Consider the following 6,561-nt stretch of genomic DNA (forward strand, 5'->3'; position numbering starts at 1 on the left):
GTGATGACTTGGAATTCGTTGAGACTTATTTTGAAAGCTAACCATGTTAGCTTTTTGTCATTGTCCTGTGGATACTCGAAAGAACAATATATAGTCATCTTCCTCACTCATGGTTTCGATTACCCATGGTCAACTGTGGACCAAAAACAACTGGAAAATTCTAGAAATAAACAATTCACAGATTTTAAATTGTGCATTGTTATGAGTATAATATTGTACCTACCTGTTCCGTGCAGCCTGGAAGGTCAATCATCCCTTTGTTCCGAGACTCCTCGTTGTATATACTCCCTGCCCATTAGTCACTTAGTAGCCACCTGGACTATCAGGGACAAAGCCCTACCAGAAGGGCTGTTGTGGTTTCACAGTGCCTGTCTTCAGATAACCCCTATTTTACTTAGTAATGGCCCCAAGGCACAGCAGTTATGGCAAAAAGAAGTTGGAAAGTGCCTCTTCAAGTAAAGGTGAGTAGAGTTCCATGTGATATTTGGAGAGAGAGCAATGGAGGGAGGACCACATTCACATAACTTTTATTGTATGTATTGTTATAATTGTTCTATTTTATTATTAGCTGTTGTTCATCTCTTACTGTGCCCAATTTTTAAATTAAACTTTATCATAGGTATGTATGTATAAAAAACCCCATAGTACATGTAACATTTGGTACTATCCATGATATCAGGCGTCCACTGCAGGGGTCTCGGAATATATCCCTTTTGGATATGGGGGAGCTATAGCACTTTCATTTTGTTTTGTTTTTGTTTTTGCAGGGTTCTATCTATGTATGCCTAGGCAGTCTAAATACTAACTTGGTTGTTCAAGTTTTCTATATCCTATAGATTTGGGAGGTGGAGAAGTTACTCAGTTTATCATATTGTGATGTAAATGAGATAAAAATCTTCCTCCGTGATTGTCATTAGTCAATGTCTTATAATTTTTTCAGGTTTTCTTTCTTTTTGTATACATGTTGTTAAATGCACATAAATTTAAGACTATTTTATCTCCTTTTTACAATAATTATGTAGTTTCTCTGTTTAACCCCATTGCTGCCCTTTGCCTTAAATTTCATTGTATCTAATATTAATATATCTACAATAGCATTTCTTAGGAAAGAATTTGCTTGGTATTTCTTGTCTAACCCTTATATGTCATTTTGTTGAAGTTGTGTCTTTTGTAAGTTTTACATGGCTACATAAAAAAAACCCCAGAGGGTCTCTGTTTTTTAAAGGTGAATTTATTCTCCATTCATATATTGTGATTATTGACTTATTTATATTTCCACCACCTTTTATATTAATTTTGTTGTATTTTCTTTTTCTTTTTCCTGTGATCTGTTAGATTGATAATTTAAAAAAATTCTTCCCTATTAAGGGGGAATTAGGATACATTATATTACAGTTTTTCTTTTGTATATTGGGTTGACCAAAAGGTTAATTCTTTTTTTCTGTAAGATGGCTCTAGTAGCACTTAGTTGTCTTTAACTTAAGTTCAAACAATTTCATTAAATTGTCTGTGATAGCTGTCATGTCAATATGCATTTTTTAAAAAGTTATCAAAATTGATGAATTTTTGTGTGACCATTTTAATATTGAAGATGGAAGAAAATATGCAAGTTTCAGCCTATTATGCTTTATTATTTCAAGAAAGGTAAAAATGCAACTGCAGTGCAGAAAAAAAAGATTTGTGCAGTGTGTAGAGAAGGTGCTATGACTGATCAAAGGTGTCAAAAGTTGTCTGCAAAATTTCTGACTGGAGATTCCTGGCTGGACGATGCTACAACAGTCAGACCAGTCAGAGTTGATAGCAATCAAATCGAGACATTAATTGAGAATAATCAACGTATACCACACAGGAGATAGCTGTACTCAAAATATCCAAATGAGAGGAAGGATTAGTCAAAGAACATGTATGAATGGCCCATGAACATGGACAACAGTGGAGGATTGGCTGTGAGAGCAGGGGGTGAGCTGGGCAGAGGAAGCAAAGAGGGAATATTGGGACAACTGTAATAGAATAAACAAGAATAAAAAATTTTAAAAAGTCTGAATCAAGAGTTAAAAATCATTTACAACACCTTGTTAATTGCTTTGATGTTTGGGTTCCACATAAGTAAAAAAAAAACCTTGGCCCTGGCTGGTGTAGCTCAGTGGATGGAGAGTGGGCCTGTGAACCAAAGGATCGCAGTTTGATTCCTAGTCAGGGCACATGCCTGAGTTGCAGGCCAGTTCCCAGCAGGGGACGCATGAGAGGCAACCATACATTGATATTCTCTCCCTCTTTCTTTCCCTTCCCCTATAAAAATAAATGAATAAAATCTTAAAAAAAAAAGAAAAAACCTTGACTGTATTTCCGCATGCAATTCTCTACTTAAACATAAATAAAACATTCCGTTTTTAAAACAAATTGTGATGGGCGATGAAAAGTGGATACTTTACAATAATGTTGAACAGAAGAGATCATGGGGCAAGTGAAATGAACTACCACCAAGTGCACCAAAAGCTGATTTTTGCCCAAAGAAGGTGATGTTGTATAGTAGGAGTGGAAAGGAATCCTCTATTATGAGCTCCTTCTGGAAAACCAAATGATGAATCCCAACAAGTACTGGTTCCAGTTAGACCAAGTGAAAGCAGCATTCAGTGAAAAGTGTCTGGAAACAGTCAACAGAAAATGCATAATCTTCCAGCAGGATAACACAGGACCACATGTTTCTTTAATGACCAGGCAAAAACTGTTAGAGCTTGGCTGGGAAGTTCTGATTCATCTGCCATATTTACCAGACATCACACCTTTGGGTTTTCATTTATTTCAGTTTTACAAAATTCTCTTAATGGAAAAAAATTGTAATTCCCTGGAAGACTGCAAAAGGTACTGGAACAGTTCTTTGCTCAAAAAGATAAAAAGTTTTGGAAAGATGAAATTATGAAGTTACCTGAAAGATGGCAGAAGGTAGTGGAACAAAATGGTGAATACGTTGTTCAATAAAGTTGTTGGTGAAAATGAAAATGTCTTTTATTTTTATATTTAAAAAAAATTTTATTTATCTTTAGAAGGGAAGGGAAGGAGAGAGGGAGAGAAATATCAATGTATGGTTGCTTCTGGTGCATCCTCTGCTGGGGACTGGCCTGCAACCCAGGTATGTGCCCTGACTGGGATTCAAACCATGAAATGCTGGTTCACAGGCCCATGCTCAATCCACTGAGTTACACCAGCCAGAGCTTGTCTTTTATTTTTAAATGTGTCTTTTAATCTTTATAACTGAAAGAACTTTTTGGCTAACCCAACAATTAAAATTTTTTTATTAAGAGCTATTTTATTAAAAAGCTATTTTTATTAAGAAATTACTCAGTTCTGTATATTGGTACATAACAACCCATATGTCCACCTCCCAACTGTACGGAGTTTTAACAACTCTAACATTTGTCTGGAACAGCCTTAGACCTATTTAGTAAGAAAAACAATGACAATCAACTGAAGCCCTGTGTATAACCTCCTCAGTCTTGTTTCATCTTCTCTTCCTCTTGAGAGTTAACCTGTCATGAATTTGATGTTTATTAATTTCATGAATGTTTAAAAATTTTATTCTGTATTATCTAGTTAAATAATATAGTTCAACAGTTTTAAATAGTGTGCTGGTTAAAACATATAAATAATATGTATTATCAACATACTTTTGACAGTCCTTTATGTTTCTTTATATACATATGGTTCATCATTTTAGTTCTTGTATTTGTAGTAGTATGACATATATATATATTTTTTCCACATTCTCCTGTTGATGAAATTTTGTTTTTTCCCTAAGTTTTCCTTATTTCAAACAACATTAGAGTGATATTCATTTACATTCCTCCCAGTGCATGTGTGTGAAAATTTCTTTAAAGAAACTTTTCTTTATGTGCTCCTAATAATCTTAACTGTGATTCTTTCACAATTTTAAGATAGTAATAACTTTTTTAATTCACATTTGAATAGTGGCAAATGTGATTTTTTTGGTAAACACTGATATTTTAAAATACAACTGTTTGCATATCAAAATAGGTTGATAGGCAGCATTACTATCAATATAAAGAAATATAAACTCTACCATCTATTTTCTGAAATTTTACATTGTTTTTATTTTCTTCTTGAACTCACATTTCCATTCTAATCAAGTTTTATCCTAATGCATTTTTTTATGTTTGAAATATTTTCTCAATTGCCCTTATTTCTCTACAACTAAATATAAATAAAAAATTTTAAAAGATTTTCTTCAATGACCAAAGACTCTGAATGTTAAACATTTTATTCTGAACTGAGTCAGTAGCACTATTATTAGTAATACAAAATTGGCCAAGGCAACATAATTATTTTGGGGAATAGTTATTTAACATAAACATAAAAGTTTTATTAGAAACATTTGATACAATGTATTTGGGTAAATTTTTAGTTTATATATCCATGAAAAATAATAATTAATAGATGTGAATTAAGCATCAGTTGTATTTCTGCTTTTTATTACTGTAGTTTAAGCTGCTGAGAATCTTATTCACATAAAACAGTGGATGGGACGGTGAAGGCAGTGCGATGATGATTGGACCCAGCGCTGTGCCTGCTGAGTGCTGTCCTGCAGTTTCTAGGGCTAACCCAGGTGAGGTGGAGCCACTATGGCCCTGAATGCAGGGATCCTCAGACTGACAAGGAATTTTACTGCTGTGGCAGAAACTGAGGAGAAATTTGATTGGGGAGCTCAGGAAGACTCAGCATATCAGAGCTGCCCCAGTGATGAAAACAAGCTCTGTGTTTGAAGACCTGTTGATCAGTACATTCACCAACATGATGATGAAAGGAGGAAACAAAGTACTGGTCAGATCCCTCATAATATAGACTCTGGAAACTGTGAAAATGAAGCAGTTTGAGCAGTATCTTGCTGCTTCTTCAGAGCAACAGGCAACCATTGAACACAGTCCCTACACCATCTTCCACCAAGCACTAAAAAACCGTGAGTCTGTGATTGGGCTGTGAAAGCATGGCCATTTCTGCCAGGTCCCTGTGCTGCTAGCCCATCGGAGGCCATGAAGTGGATGATTACTGAGTGCAGGGAGGAGCACTGGTGGATGGATGCTAATGCCAGAGAAGCTGCTGGAGTGAGCTGCTGGAGGCTTTTCACAACCAGTGCCTTGTGTTTAAGAAGAAGCATGACATGTGCCTCGGTGTGTTTCTTCTTGGGTCCAACTTCTTTGGGACTCTCTGAGCTTCCTGGATTTCCTGGAAGTCTATTTCCTCTGCCAGAATGGGGAAGTTCTCTTTTATTATTTTTTCAAATAAGGTTTCCACTTGTGACTCTTCCCCTTCTGGTACCCCTATAATTCGAATGTTGGAATGTTTAAAGATGTCCTGGAGGTTCCTAAGCCTCTCCTCATTTTTTTGAATTCTTGTTTCTTCATTCTTTTCTGTTTGGCCAATATTTGCTTTCTTCTGGTCCACTCCATTGATTTGAGTCCCAGACTCCTTTCCATTACTATTGGTTTCCTTTGCATTACCATTCATTTCAATTAGTTTAGCTTTATATGTTTCTCTAATTTGTGACTAAAATCAACCAGTTCTGTGAGGATCCTGATAACCAGTGTTTTTAACTGTGCATCTGAAAGTTTGGCTATTTCCTCATCTCTTAGATTTATCGGCTCTGGGGCTCTGAGTTGTTCTTGAGCCATTTTTGGTCTGTTTGCGCCAGTAAGTTAGTAAGAGGGGCGAAGCCTTGTTGTTTACCAGGGCGGGGCCACCCAGGTTGCTGGTGTGTGACGCTGTGTGCAGGGTGGAGGGGGGGAATAGAACAAATGTAATGGCATAATCAATTAAAAAGTTAAAATTAAAAAAATAATTTATTCATAAAAAAAAAAAAAAGAAGCATGACATGTACGAGATGGCTGATGCCCACCATGCCCTGGCCTACAACTGCTGGTGGTAGAGGGAGGGTAGAGGCTCCTGGAGGAGCCCCGCCTTTCTGCTGCAAGAAACAATGTGAGATACTACTACACTGAAAAATGCCTCGATGCAGGATACACTTCCTTTTGAAGGCCAGGCAGGCAGGCCTCACAGGACAGATGGAGCAGTGCGTTTACTGCCTGTTAGTCCTTCCCTTGTGGGCTAGAACTTCATCTCCCCGCTCTGTCTTCTTGCAGAGAGACAATATGTGGGCTTGGATTTTCCCCAAGAAACTTAGGGCGCATCTTCTTCCTCTGCTGGGATGGACTTTGGGGAGATGTAAAAGGAAGCATTTTAGTTTCCAAAGGTTTATTAGAAATTTCTAATCCTGAACTGTGTAGCACCATCACTTATTAAAACCGACTGGAGGAAATTTTTTTTAAAAAGTGAATGGGAATGGACTATTTTGCTAAAACTGTATCAATTATTTGAACTTATACTGAGAAAATAATGTAATTATCTATCGTAAACATTAACGATCTGTCATCTGATAACTCAGTTAGGTCTGGCTTTAATTTTATTGAAAGCAAAGATTTGGAAACAACCTGACTTGCAAAATATCTTGGTATATAGATATTACGGTCATTACTTTCTCAGTTTCTGGGA

General features: G+C 36.4%; 1 pseudogene; it reads left to right on the plus strand.

The window, feature by feature from the left end:
* Positions 1-400: 400 nt before the first annotated feature.
* On the plus strand, positions 401-5,938 carry LOC119042737 (28S ribosomal protein S7, mitochondrial-like; annotated as a pseudogene).
* The last annotated feature ends 623 nt before the right edge of the window (positions 5,939-6,561 follow it).

Source organism: Artibeus jamaicensis, unplaced genomic scaffold, assembly GCF_021234435.1.
Source record: "Artibeus jamaicensis isolate MK-2021 breed Jamaican fruit bat unplaced genomic scaffold, CSHL_Jam_final contig_923, whole genome shotgun sequence".
Lineage (NCBI taxonomy): Eukaryota > Metazoa > Chordata > Mammalia > Chiroptera > Phyllostomidae > Artibeus > Artibeus jamaicensis.